This window comes from Salmo salar, chromosome 04, assembly GCF_965601325.2.
Source record: "Salmo salar chromosome 04, fSalSal1, whole genome shotgun sequence".
NCBI lineage: Eukaryota > Metazoa > Chordata > Actinopteri > Salmoniformes > Salmonidae > Salmo > Salmo salar.
In genome coordinates, this window is record NC_138294.1 from 6968405 (window position 1) to 6984379 (window position 15975).

The window sequence follows — 15975 nt, forward strand, 5'->3', positions numbered from 1 at the left end:
TATAGACAGATAGCTAGATGTAGTAAAACTCTTCCCACATTGACCACAGCTATAATATTTCTCTCCTGTGTGTGTTCTCTGGTGGTATATCAGGCTGAATGACTGAGTAAAACTCTTCCCACTTTGATCACAGCTATAAGATTTCTCTCCTGTGTGTGTTCTCTGGTGTGAAGTCAGCTGGCTGGATGTGGTAAAACTCTTCACACATTGATCACAGCCATAAAGTTTCTCTCCTGTGTGTGTATGCTGGTATACTATCAGGTTGTTTAGCTGAGTAAAACTCTTCCCACATTGATCACAGCCATTAGGTTTAACAGGTTTAAGGTTTAACAAATCTTTTGTTTACAAAAGCTTTGTTAAATCAGCACAACAGTTTTCAGCTGGGCTAACATAATTGCAAAAGGGTTTTCTAATGATCAATTAGCCTTTTAAAATGATAAACTTGGATTAGCTAACACAACGTGCCATTGTAACACAGGAGTGATGGTTGCTGATAATGGGCCTCTGTACGTCTATGTAGATATTCCATTAAAAAAATCAGCTGTTTCCAGCTACAATAGTCATTTACAACATTAACAATGTCTAAACTGTACTTCTGATGAATTTGATGTTATTTTAATGGACAAAAAAATTGATTTTCTTTCAAAAACAAGGACTAAGTGACCCCAAACTTTAGATTGTTAGTGTACATCTACATTATGTATTGTTACACCATGTAGGAGCAGTATAGACCTAATCTGTTCATTATATACATCTACATGATGTATTGTTACACCATGTAGGAGCAGTATAGACCGACAGTAGCTGGCTACTTATTTAAATTTATTTTGACTTAATGAAACTGCCTTAAATGTGCTGTAGTAAACATTTTTTTATTCTCACTAATCAATCAACACATTCCTGTCTTTGTATATCTCAATACAATAGTATTATTTAATGAAATCCATTTAAAATAATATTTTCCCCAACTGCGTTTTCCATCCAGTCAGCAGACGGCGATGTGCGTCTTTCAGGCGATGCTGCAGCGTGACGTATAATCTAGTGGACGGTTCTTCAAAAACAACAAGTTAACCACCTCGGTAGCTTGCTAGCCAACATAGCCGAAAGATTCAAGCTCGTTAGATGCTTTCGGTGTATATTAGCGGCTGTGTTTTAGACACACTTCTATTGTATCAACTTGTTAACCTATTTAATTTAATATTACGTTGTTTTTTGTTAGTCAGATATAGTAGCTGGCTGGTTAAGTTAGCACTAGCTTAGTTGCTAATGATAGCTAGCTAGCTAACATCCACGAAAATGAGGTCACTAAGCTTCTCCCCTCCTGCTAAAGAAGAGGAGGTCTGCTGGACGGAGAAAGAAGCTCTGGGGCTGAACATTGTAGTGAAAGGGGAGAAGGAAGAGGAGGATGTCACAGTAAAAAAAGAAGTTGGGGATGAGGCTGTTCCAGTGAAAGAAGAGGAGGAAGACATGTTCAGAGTGAAAGAGGAGGAAGAGGATGTTACTGTGAAAGAAGAGGAGGAAGAAAAAGAGGATACAGTTTTTGGAGTTCAGAAGGAAGGGGAAATTTCTGTCACATTGAAAGATGAAGAGGTGGAGGTAGGAGATCTGATTTACACCAGTAAGTACCGCCTTAAATTGTTTTTTCACTTTGGATATTCGGAGTTGGCTCATCAATACCTCTTCACCGGAGGGCCCTAGGATGATTACTGATATGTCTACAATCAGACGACATAGAGGGCAAGCTACCCCTTGTTTTCTCCGTTCCGTTTCCAAAAAGTGACTTGACATATATATTTGAGAAGGGTCTATCTGCTGACAGCAGACTGGGGGCCACGGCATGTAGTGATTTTAATGTAGTGATGATTTACTACACACCGTTCCCCCCAATAGAGCCATGTGAGAGTTGGGTTGGCTACACCAAAGATGATGGATATGCTGACAAGAAGTCTCTGCCCTAACAAGGGGAGTCGTTGTCCACAAAGCAGCACTGTGGGTTGTCTAGCTCCCGCCTATCCTTTCTTTGGATTGGTGGATACATCTTATTATTGTTATCTATTGTTTATATTCTATGAGGGTTGTTGTCGTCAACTGCCTGTATTCAATGGAGAGAGATGCTAAGCTACTAGCATGAATATGCATAGCGATCTGGAGACAACTCCTATAGTGTTTTTATCAAAGTTGTTGGTATGTCACGTGTCCACATAACAACTTAATCATTATGAAACTTCTGTTAGATCAAGTAAACCTCACGTAGCAAATAAGTCATTCATTTTGTTGTTGACCAAATTCGACACTTTCCACATTGGGTTGATCATTGTTTCCACTTGGATACAACCTACTGTAACCTACTGGCATGACCTACAGAGATACAACCTACTGTAACCTACTGGCATGACCTACAGAGATACAACCTACTGTAACCTACTGGCATGACCTGCAGAGATACAACCTACTGTAACCTACTGGCATGACCTACAGAGATACAACCTACTGTAACCTACTGGCATGACCTAGAGAGATACAACCTACTGTAACCTACTGGCATGACCTAGAGAGATACAACCTACTGTAACCTACTGGCATGACCTACAGAGATACAACCACTTGGATACAACCTACTGTAACCTACTGGCATGACCTACAGAGATACAACCACTTGGATACAACCTACTGTAACTTACTGGCATGACCTACAGCGATACAACCTACTGTAATTGCATGAGAAAATAATGGTACCAGTCAAAAGTTAAGACACATACTCATTCAAGGATTTTTCTTTACTTTTACTATTTTCTACAATGTAGAATAATAGCGAAGACATCAAAACTCTGAAATAACACATATGGAATCATGTAGTAACCAAAAAAGTGTTAAACAAATCAAAATATATTTTATATTTGAGATTCTTCAAAGTAGCCACCCTTTGCCTTGATGACAGCTTTGCACACTCTTTGTATTCTCTCAACCAGCTTCACCTGGAATACTTTTTCAACAGTCTTGAAGGAGTTACCACATATGCTGAGCACTTGTTGGCTGCTTTTCTTTCACTCTGCGGTCCAACTCATCCCACACCATCTCAATTGGGTTGAGGTTAGGTGATTGTGGAGGCCAGGTCATCTGAAAATATAAAATCTAAAATTTGATCTCATCAGACCAAAAGACAGATTTCCAATGGTCTAATGTCCATTGCTCGTGTTTCTTGGCCCAAGCAAGTCTCTTCTTCTAATTGGTGTTCTTTACTAATGGTTTCTTTGCAGCAATATCAACCATGAAGGCCTGATGGTCCTCTGAACTGTTGATGTTGAGATGTGTCTGTTACTTGAACTCTGAAGCAAGCTTAGTGAGCTCATGGTTGGAAATGTTAGCTAGCTAGGCTAGTGCTAACTTAACCAGCCGGCTAGCTGACTAATAACAGAAACACCGTAAATATGAAATTAAATCGGATAACTAACTCGACAACAGAAGTGTTTAAAACACAGTGGCTAATACACATGAAAGCGTCTAAAGAGCTTTATTGGTTCGGCTATTTTGGCTAGCAAGCTACGGAGGTGGCTGACTAACTGTTGCTGCTGTTGAAAAAAGCGTCCCATCCACTAGATTAAACATCACACTAGCAGCATTGCCTTAAAGCCCCACGTCGCCATCTGCTGACTGGAGTGGGTAACGCAGTTGAGTAAAATGTATATTATAATTATCAGACAAAAAGTTAAAGGGTGGGAAGCATGAGTTTTTACTCACCAGTGTAACAATACAGTGTGGTTAAAGACTTAGTAACCTAGTTGTATTCACGATCTGGTTACCTATAAGTACAAACAGTTGTTTTTCGTTATTACACATGTTTTCATTTATTTTGGGATATCTTCTAAACTACCCACAATGCAGTATTTCTCAGCGTCATATGGAGGATCTACTCTGTGCTATTGAGTTTCTATGCTAGCTCGGTAGCTAGCTTAAGCTTGCAAATGTTAGCCACACCTCATGCTTTTCATGCACTGTGTGGTTGTGTTATCTAGAGGGAACCCATTAGCACGGTAGGCTCTGGTGCCTTCTTACCGTGGCTTCAAAACAAAAGAGAAAATCACACCTGCTTGCTCCTTTAAAAAAAAATTTTTTAGGTAGGTACTTTACATTTGATACCGACAGCTACGAGTCACGCGTTAAAATCGCTAAGCAATATACTTCAAAGCAGTGTGCCGATGCCTGTATCAATTTATCAGCAGCACGTGATCAATGATGTTCGAAGCTTCATTTCATCGAACAACCGCCTGCAGCTCACACTGCAGGCGACTGCAGACTAATTGATCTACAAATCACCTTGCATCATAAATAACTACTCATTGTTATTTATAAATCAGTCAGCCAGTCACCATTTACCAAAAATATAGCATGGACTTGATGCTCACGAATGCTTCAGGGAGATGTTCCCCATCACTACTTTTCAGCATTCTCTGTGAAGTACACTACGGGAGTTTGGTTCGTTTTTCCACCTTGGCTTACTGCTAGCTGACTGACATCTGGAATCTATCTATTTTGGATGTTGGGGATTTTCCATGACATCATTCTGTGTGTCTCTGCTCTTTTGATCTGCATGTTTTAGTTGGGTTTTGTTAGTTGGGTTCTAACTGGTCTCCAGTAGTTGGGCTCCAGCTCGCTGACCATAGCTAGTTGGCTAAATAGCTAATGTTAGCGGGCTGGCTAAGAGAACTGCATATAGCTAACATTCTTTGATATTTGGTTCGATGGCATTATGTATTTCCAAAACTGTGGTTTACTTTAATCACTCAAGTCATGAGTGGAAACGGTTGGTTTAATTTCAAGTTCTACATTTGAAGTTATTTCTGTTGTAGTTTACATCATAGGGAATAGGCTGGTCCTCCATATTACTTCACACCTGACTTTGGCATTCTTCTGAATTCTGATTGGTTTTATGTAATAACTCCAAAAATAGAACAGTGAGGGGTGACTGCATTGGGACTTAAAAAAATATTTTTCATTTGATAATTTATAAACAATACAAAAAATACAAATGACAGCATCATACAAATATTAACTACATCACACCTGCCCAGACCCACTAGAACACACCTCCATCTCCATTAACTCCATCACACCTGTCCAGACCCACTAGAACACACCTCCATCTCCATTAACTACATCACACCTGTCCAGACCCACTAGAACACACCTCCATCTCCATTAACTACATCACACCTGTCCAGACCCACTAGAACACACCTCCATCTCCATTAACTCCATCACACCTGTCCAGACCCACTAGAACACACCTCCATCTCCATTAACTACATCACACCTGCCCAGACCCACTAGAACACACCTCCATCTCCATTAACTACATCACACCTGTCCAGACCCACTAGAACACACCTCCATCTCCATTAACTACATCACACCTGTCCAGACCCACTAGAACACACCTCCATCTCCATTAACTACATCACACCTGCCCAGACCCACTAGAACACACCCCCATCTCCATTAACTACATCACACCTGTCCAGACCCACTAGAACACACCTCCATCTCCATTAACTACATCACACCTGTCCAGACCCACTAGAACACACCTCCATCTCCATTAACTACATCACACCTGTCCAGACCCACTAGAACACACCTCCATCTCCATTAACTACATCACACCTGTCCAGACCCACTAGAACACACCTCCATCTCCATTAACTACATCACATCTGTCCAGACCCACTAGAACACACCTCCATCTCCATTAACTACATCACACCTGCCCAGACCCACTAGAACACACCTCCATCTCCATTAACTACATCACACCTGCCCAGACCCACTAGAACACACCTCCATCTCCATTAACTACATCACACCTGTCCAGACCCACTAGAACACACCTCCATCTCCATTAACTACATCACACCTGTCCAGACCCACTAGAACACACCTCCATCTCCATTAACTACATCACACCTGTCCAGACCCACTAGAACACACCTCCATCTCCATTAACTACATCACACCTGTCCAGACCCACTAGAACACACCTCCATCTCCATTAACTACATCACACCTGTCCAGACCCACTAGAACAAACCTCCATCTCCATTAACTACGTCACACCTGTCCAGACCCACTAGAACACACCTCCATCTCCATTAACTACATCACACCTGTCCAGACCCACTAGAACACACCTCCATCTCCATTAACTACATCACACCTGTCCAGACCCACTAGAACACACCTCCATCTCCATTAACTACATCACACCTGCCCAGACCCACTAGAACACACCTCCATCTCCATTAACTACATCACACCTGTCCAGACCCACTAGAACACACCTCCATCTCCATTAACTACATCACACCTGTCCAGACCCACTAGAACACACCCCCATCTCCATTAACTACATCACACCTGTCCAGACCCACTAGAACACACCTCCATCTCCATTAACTACATTACACCTGTCCAGACCCACTAGAACACACCCCCATTAACTACATCACACCTGTCCAGACCCACTAGAACACACCTCCATCTCCATTAACTACATCACACCTGTCCAGACACACTAGAACACACCTCCATCTCCATTAACTACATCACACCTGTCCAGACCCACTAGAACACACCTCCATCTCCATTAACTACATCACACCTGTCCAGACCCACTAGAACACACCTCCATCTCCATTAACTACATCACACCTGTCCAGACCCACTAGAACACACCCCCATCTCCATTAACTACATCACACCTGCCCAGACCCACTAGAACACACCCCCATTAACTACATCACACCTGCCCAGACCCACTAGAACACACCCCCATTAACTACATCACACCTGCCCAGACCCACTAGAACACACCTCCATCTACATTAACTACATCACACCTGTCCAGACCCACTAGAACACACCCCCATTAACTACATCACACCTGTCCAGACCCACTAGAACACACCTCCATCTCCATTAACTACATCACACCTGCCCAGACCCACTAGAACACACCCCCATTAACTACATCACACCTGTCCAGACCCACTAGAACACACCTCCATCTCCATTAACTACATCACACCTGTCCAGACCCACTAGAACACACCTCCATCTCCATTAACTACATCACACCTGTCCAGACCCACTAGAACACACCTCCATCTCCATTAACTACATCACACCTGTCCAGACCCACTAGAACACACCTCCATCTCCATTAACTACATCACACCTGTCCAGACCCACTAGAACACACCTCCATCTCCATTAACTACATCATACCTGTCCAGACCCACTAGAACACACCTCCATCTCCATTAACTACATCACACCTGCCCAGACCCACTAGAACGCACCTCCATCTCCATTAACTACATCACACCTGTCCAGACCCATTAGAATACACCTCCATCTCCATTAACTACATCACACCTGTCCAGACCCACTAGAACACACCCCCATTAACTACATCACACCTGCCCAGACCCACTAGAACACACCTCCATCTCCATTAACTACATCACACCTGTCCAGACCCACTAGAACACACCTCCATCTCCATTAACTCCATCACACCTGTCCAGACCCACTAGAACACACCTCCATCTCCATTAACTACATCACACCTGTTCAGACCCACTAGAACACACCTCCATCTCCATTAACTCCATCACACCTGTCCAGACCCACTAGAACACACCTCCATCTCCATTAACTACATCACACCTGCCCAGACCCACTAGAACACACCTCCATCTCCATTAACTACATCACACCTGTCCAGACCCACTAGAACACACCTCCATCTCCATTAACTCCATCACACCTGTCCAGACCCACTAGAACACACCTCCATCTCCATTAACTACATCACACCTGTCCAGACCCACTAGAACACACCTCCATCTCCATTAACTACATCACACCTGTCCAGACCCACTAGAACACACCTCCATCTCCATTAACTACATCACACCTGTCCAGACCCACTAGAACACACCTCCATCTCCATTAACTACATCACACCTGTCCAGACCCACTAGAACACACCTCCATCTCCATTAACTACATCACACCTGTCCAGACCCACTAGAACACACCTCCATCTCCATTAACTACATCACACCTGTCCAGACCCACTAGAACACACCTCCATCTCCATTAACTACATCACACCTGTCCAGACCCACTAGAACACACCTCCATCTCCATTAACTACATCACACCTGTCCAGACCCACTAGAACACACCTCCATCTCCATTAACTACATCACACCTGTCCAGACCCACTAGAACACACCTCCATCTCCATTAACTACATCACACCTGTCCAGACCCACTAGAACACACCTCCATCTCCATTAACTACATCACACCTGTCCAGACCCACTAGAACACACCTCCATCTCCATTAACTACATCACACCTGTCCAGACCCACTAGAACACACCTCCATCTCCATTAACTACATCACACCTGTCCAGACCCACTAGAACACACCTCCATCTCCATTAACTACATCACACCTGTCCAGACCCACTAGAACACACCTCCATCTCCATTAACTACATCACACCTGCCCAGACCCACTAGAACACACCTCCATCTCCATTAACTACATCACACCTGTCCAGACCCACTAGAACACACCCCCATCTCCATTAACTACATCACACCTGTCCAGACCCACTAGAACACACCTCCATCTCCATTAACTACATCACACCTGCCCAGACCCACTAGAACACACCCCCATTAACTACATCACACCTGTCCAGACCCACTAGAACACACCTCCATCTCCATTAACTACATCACACCTGTCCAGACCCACTAGAACACACCCCCATCTCCATTAACTACATCACACCTGTCCAGACCCACTAGAACACACCTCCATCTCCATTAACTACATCACACCTGCCCAGACCCACTAGAACACACCTCCATCTCCATTAACTACATCACACCTGCCCAGACCCACTAGAACACACCTCCATCTCCATTAACTACATCACACCTGTCCGGACCCACTAGAACACACCCCCATCTCCATTAACTACATCACACCTGTCCGGACCCACTAGAACACACCTCCATCTCCATTAACTACATCACACCTGTCCGGACCCACTAGAACACACCTCCATCTCCATTAACTACATCACACCTGTCCAGACCCACTAGAACACACCTCCATCTCCATTAACTACATCACACCTGTCCAGACCCACTAGAACACACCTCCATCTCCATTAACTACATCACACCTGTCCAGACCCACTAGAACACACCTCCATCTCCATTAACTACATCACACCTGTCCAGACCCACTAGAACACACCTCCATCTCCATTAACTACATCACACCTGTCCAGACCCACTAGAACACACCTCCATCTCCATTAACTACATCACACCTGTCCAGACCCACTAGAACACACCTCCATCTCCATTAACTACATCACACCTGTCCAGACCCACTAGAACACACCTCCATCTCCATTAACTACATCACACCTGTCCAGACCCACTAGAACACACCTCCATCTCCATTAACTACATCACATTTGAGAGTAGTTACATGTCTCCAGCCCCATCCATCATCTTATTACCAAAACAGTGGTGGAATGACATCTTTGTTATTGTTTCAACTGCAGATTGGTTGTTTGATTGTGTGGTTTTTTAAAGGGGCAACCTAGGATTTAAACAGAAACAAAATGGCAGCCCAGAGACCTGAGCTGTGTTGGAATAATCATACTAACCGTACTATTTGTGAAGTACATTGAGTTTGTAGTATGCTTATTGGTTGTAGTATGATATAGTTGGTTTTGCCAAAGGTTCCCTGGTATGCAAGCATTTCTAAACTTTATTCCCTGTTTGGGGTATTGTGATGTCATTATGGGGTATTGTTATGTCATTATGGGGTATTGTCTGAAGATTGATAATAAATAAAAAGATGTCATCCATTTTGGAATAAGGCTGTAACATAACAAAATGTGGGAAAAGGGAAGGGGTCCAAATGAACTGTATGTTCTAGGGCTGTCCCAGATAAAAAAAAATAGTATTTTCTTTCTACCAATTGATTGGTTGAAATTTTATGACGTGTATTTTTTCATATAGACACACCCCACATGTTTAATAAAATCAACTGTATGTACGGAACTTGAACTGATGCTTCAAGCGTTTGATTAACTAATTAACACACACAAATGACTTGAGGAAGCCAGAGATCAATATAACCAGAAGAAAATAACCAATTACCGACCTGCTGCTGATCTTCGTAAATTTGGACGTTATGCTCCTGAAGTTTCCGGTAAATCCGCAAACTTTTTCCTTTTCCATTTGGAGTGCCAATTTATCTTACCATTTCTACCGATCTGCCAGTTATGAACGAGTTACAACACCTGTTTGGCCCCGCCACTTCCTGGGTCGGTGAAGAGCGGAATTAAATTGAAGGAATAAATCAGAGTCTCACGCTCATAACCTGTGGAAGGCGGGGCTTCCAGCGAGGCGTGGATTTAATAGTATGTTGTACCTAGTTTCCCTCCTTCAGGGAACAGTAGTTATAGTCATAACGTTATGATGAACTTTAACTTAAATACTGGATCTTGCTGTCGGACAGTTGTTTTTGTATTCAGATCTCTGAAATGCTCTCTAACTACGTAACATTTAGTGTCTTCTTATGTTATGCTGGGAAAACAGTTTTCATGGGCACATAAATCCTAAATCATTTCAGAGTTTGCTAAATCCAATGGTTGTAACAGATTCACCTTAAGTTGATTCACAACACCCAAATGGATACTGTCATTAACGCAGTTCTTCAATAATTACACATAATACTTAATACAGTAGCTGTTTACTTAGTCACATGTTCAACTATCATCAGCTGATCCAGGAAATCATTTTCTGAATGCCAGTCAAATGTGCTTCTTCATTCATTACACCGGTAAAGACAGTTATGCCGTGATCCACATTGGATCCAATATCCCAAACAAATTGATGTTTATAATGTGATATTGTCTGCTTGATTTACAGTAGGGTCTCGTTAGTCTGTTTGCGCACAGAGATACTTAGCTCATAATGTGTGGAGAACTGTTCCTTGATGGATAGGCTATTGCACAACACACAGAGCTATTTTCCTTTATTCAGGACATTTAGCCTACTGGGACTATTCACAACATTATCTGGTGATGAGGTTATGAAATGTCATGACAAATACATTTTAGTTTCCAAGTTTCACCTGAAATATTAAATGATTTATAATCCTAGGTCTATGTTATTGTTAGGTGAAGTTATGGGTCCTACAGTAGGTCTATGTTGTTGTTAGGTGAAGTTATGGGTCCTACAGTAGGTCTATGTTATTGTTAGGTGAAGTTATGGGTCAATTTGTTAAACACTTAGTGGACAAACCCTCATTGTCAGGCTGATGGAAAACGAGCCAAATAGCATTTTACTGGTTGAAGACGTTTTTAAATATAAAGTAGTAGATTTTCAACAATAACATAAACATTATATAAATCAGGACATTCAAATGAGTCTTACAATTATAATCCAAAGTAGTGTGAAATGCACTCATAATCAACCTGGAAATGGAGGCTATATTTGCTGTCAGCCGATGAGAACTCCCCTGAGTTTTCCCCCACGGTGGTGAATTAGTGAATAGACACAGAGCTTAATGTGAGTTTCCTTGAGTAGCACTCCTGATCTTGCACTGATAGTGTGTTGTAATATTCAGAATACATTGTGGAAAAACTAACATTTTTGCTCACCGTTTTTGCTTCAGGCAGATATACAACATCCATAACTAGTGGTTTCCTCATTAGCAGGGAGGTGTTTCTGCAACCAAATTGCGTGTGCATCGCCATTGTCGCAATTTTAGAAAACACAGAAAGGGGCCTATTTTGGAGACCAAAAATTCATCTGGCACACTGCTTAGGATTTCAAAATGTTTTACTTTTTTCTAGCCTAAAATCATTGATGTTACTACTAATGTGAAAACAAGACTAAATATGACTATTGTTGCTCACTTGACTGTCTTAAGACAATTGTGAAGTAATTTTAACATTCATTACAGACGTCAATTGTTGTATAACATTATGGCTATGCTGTTGGCATCACCTTTTACAATAGATTTCTGCTGTTGTGGGCCTTTAACCATCTGTCTGACTTGTTGTTCACACAGGAGAGAGACGTGACTATCTTGGATCCTCTGGGGAGCCTCAACAACATGATGATGCTAACGAGGCAGAGAAGAGTCTCTCCAGATCATATCACCTCAAGAAACCCACAGAGAAGAAATCTCACCTCTGCTCTGACTGTGGGAAACATTGCAAATCTTCATCAGAACTTAAAATACACCAGCGAGTACACACAGGAGAGAAATCTCACCACTGTTTTGAGTGTGGGAAGAGTTACTTAAGATCAGAATCACTAAAAGTACACATGAGAATTCACACTGGAGAGAAACCTTATAGCTGTGATCAATGTGGGAAGAGTTTTACTCAGTCAAGCTGCCTGAAAACTCACCAGAGAATACACACTGGAGAGAAATCTTATAGCTGTGATCAATGTGGGAAGAGTTTTACTCACTCAAGCTGCCTGATAGTACATCTGAGAACACACACAGGAGAGAAACCGTACCACTGCTCTGGCTGCGGAAAGAGATTTGTTAGTTCAACAGATTTAAAATCACACCAAAAAATACACACAGTTGAGAAATCTTAAAACTGTACTCAATGTGGGAAGAGTTTTAATCACTCAAGCTGGCTGATAGTACATCTGAGAGCACACAGGAGAGAAACCTTATAGCTGTGATCAATGTGGGAAGAGTTTTGTTACATCTAGCCATCTGACTCTACACCAGAGAACACACACAGGGGAGAAATCTTATAGCTGTAATCAATGTGGGAAGAGTTTTACTCAGTCATTCAGCCTGATATACCACCAAAGAACACACACAGGAGAGCCTTCCCTGTAGCTCAGTTGGTAGAGCATGGTGTTTGCAACGCCAGGGTTGTGGGTTCGATTCCCACGGGGGGCCAGCACAGAAAAAAAATAAAATAAAAAAATAAAAATGTATGAAATTGTATGAAATGTATGCATTCACTACTGTAAGTCGCTCTGGATAAGAGCGTCTGCTAAATGACTAAAATGTAAATGTAAATGTAAAATGAGAGAAACCTTATAGCTATGATCAATGTTTGAAGAGTTTTACTACATCCAGCCAGCTGACTTCACGCCAGAGAACACACACAGGAGAGAAATCGTGTAGCTGTGATCAATGTGGGAAGAGTTTTAGTCACCCAAGCACCCTAATATCACACCGGAGAACTCACACAGGAGAGAAACCTCATAGCTGTAATCAATATCAAAAAATATACTCTGATAAAAGATCTCTGATCAAACATCAGAAAATACATACATGAAGGAGTTGTTTCATGATATCAATGAAATTATGTCACAATGTAGAATGTTTTAACATTGTAGTAGGAGTATTTTAATGGTGTCACAATTTAGAAGCCTAATCGTTTTCCCCCTGTTCTATGAGCCTCATCAGTGGAAAAATCTTTGTACTTTGCTCCGTTCATCTTTCCCTCAATCCTGACTAGTCTGCCAGTCCCTGCCACTGAAAAACATCCCCACAGCATGATGCTGCCACCACCATGCTTCACCGTAGGGATGGTGCCTGGTTTCATCCAGGTCTGAGAGTCCTTTAGGTGCTTTTTGGCAACTCCAAGCGTTCTGTCATGAGCCTTTTACTGAGGAGTGGCTTCCGTCTGGCCACTCTACCATAAAGGCCTGATTGTTGGAGTGCTGCAGAGATGGTTGTCCTTCTGGAAGGTTCTCCCATCTACACAGAAGAACTCTGGAGCTTTGTCAGAGTGACCATCAGGTTCTTGGTCACCTCCCTGACCAAGGCCCTTCTCCCAAATGTATGTAGTTCTGTCCTTGAGCTGTTCTTGTCTATTGATCTGTATTATGTCATGTTTTGTGTGGGCCCCAGGAAGAGTAGCTGCTGCTTTTGCAACAGCTAATGGGGATCCTAATAAAATACCAAAATTGCTCAGTTTGGCCGGGTGGCCAGCTCTAGGAAGAGTCTTGGTAGTTCCAAACTTTTTAAATTTTAGAATGATGGAGGCCACTGTGTTCTTGGGGACCTTCAATGCTGCAGACATTTTTTGGTACCTTTCTCCAGATCTGTGCCTCAACACAATCCTGTCTCAGCTCTATGGACAATTCCTTTGACCTCATGGCTTGGTTTTCACTCTGAGAAAGGTGTGTGCCTTTCCAAATCATGTCCAATCAATTGAATTTACCACAGGTGGACTCCAATCAATTTGAAGAAACATCTCAAGGATGATTAATGGAAACAGGATGCACCTGAAAGCAATTTCGAATCTCATAGCAATGGGTCTGAACACTTAAGTAAATACATTTGCAAATGGTTTGTCATTATGGGGTATTGTGTGTAGATTGATGAGGGGAAACAATTCAACATTTTTAGAATAAGGCTGTAATGTAACAAAATGTTGAAAAAGTGAAGGGGTCTGAATACTTTATGAATGCACTGCATTCCGCTGGCAGTTTTCTACCACTGGCAGTTTTGTACACAATCACATGATACGTGGTATAGAAAAGTCCAATCTTAGGAGAGTACATGGGAGGCGCTATACTGTGTGTCTGCAGGTGTCTATCTGGTCAAAACCACTGATACAGGTGCCCCTCCACCCTCTGGTGGGATGGATCATGTCTACAGAGAAACCTAGATTCAAATACTTAGATTTGTGTGTATTGGGTATATGCTGTGAAATTGTTAGATATTATTTGTTAGATATTACTGCACTGTCGGAGCTAGAAACACAAGCATTTTGCTACACCCGCAATAACATTTGCTAAACACGTGTATGTGACCAATAAAATGTGATTTGATTTTGATTTGAAATAAACGTCCTATTTATCCAAGGTGCTTTTGGCTGGAGTCAAAATTACTCCAAAGGATTTGAATTTGTTAAAAGTCCATATTGATACAGAAACACTAAACCATGATTTAGATGTATTAAGATCAAGTTGATTGACAAAGTCATGAAAAATTTAATAAACCACATTTTGGCTATGATAAAAGATATGCCTCTGGGGTCAAAATGATCCATGTCAGAAGTATGGTTCAATGCAAATATGTAGTGGGTCTAAAGTTTGTTTTAAATTATCACTCATTAAACACGAATCAATCAACACATGCTTCTCTTTGAACGACTTAATATAATAATCAACTTTTATGGAATAAATGAAAAATAAACATTTGGTTCCTCAACTGCGTTACCCACTCCAGTCAGCAGATGGCGATGTCTTTTTATTTTTAATTGATTTTATATATATTTTTTAAATTCAAAATACAGATCAACAATTTACATTGTTACATCATACAAAACAGAATGCAGCTATTAACGAGAAAATACTAAAACATACAAACACAAACAATATCAATGAAGTAATAAAAAAATAAAAAATTCTAGTGCAATTGTAATCACTCTGAAAAAATCTATAATGATTCAGGAAAATGTTATTCTTGTTGTTATTCACTGGGGTTAATGTTTTAATAAAATAGTTAAATTCAATCAGAAAAATGTGTAATTTTGGTATAGAATTTTGGAATTTTTGTCTTTGTATAAAGTATTTGGCAACAAGAATAAAAATATTCACAATCATTTCAATGGTCTTGTTATCATTGCAATAGTAACATATAGTAACATATTATTTCTTTCATGTCAAAAACATAGACAGTGTTCATAATGGTAAAGAAGTATTTTGCAAGGTTTTCCCAAAATTCTGATACAAATGGGACAGATTCTCACCTTTTTCACAGAAAACGCAGATATCCTTTTTACAGATGAAGTCAAGAAAGGTCTTATTGATCTCTTTACAAGTAGAAGGATTTACAAATAAAGATAATGAGGGGTACACAAAACGAGACAG

General features: G+C 41.3%; 1 long non-coding RNA gene across 1 annotated transcript; it reads left to right on the forward strand.

The window, feature by feature from the left end:
- The first annotated feature begins 1020 nt into the window (after positions 1-1020).
- LOC123732954 (uncharacterized) lies at positions 1021-15707 on the forward strand. Its single transcript, XR_014392054.1, has 2 exons — positions 1021-1618; positions 12185-15707. It is a non-coding gene; the product is annotated as an uncharacterized LOC123732954 (long non-coding RNA).
- Positions 15708-15975: the final 268 nt, after the last annotated feature.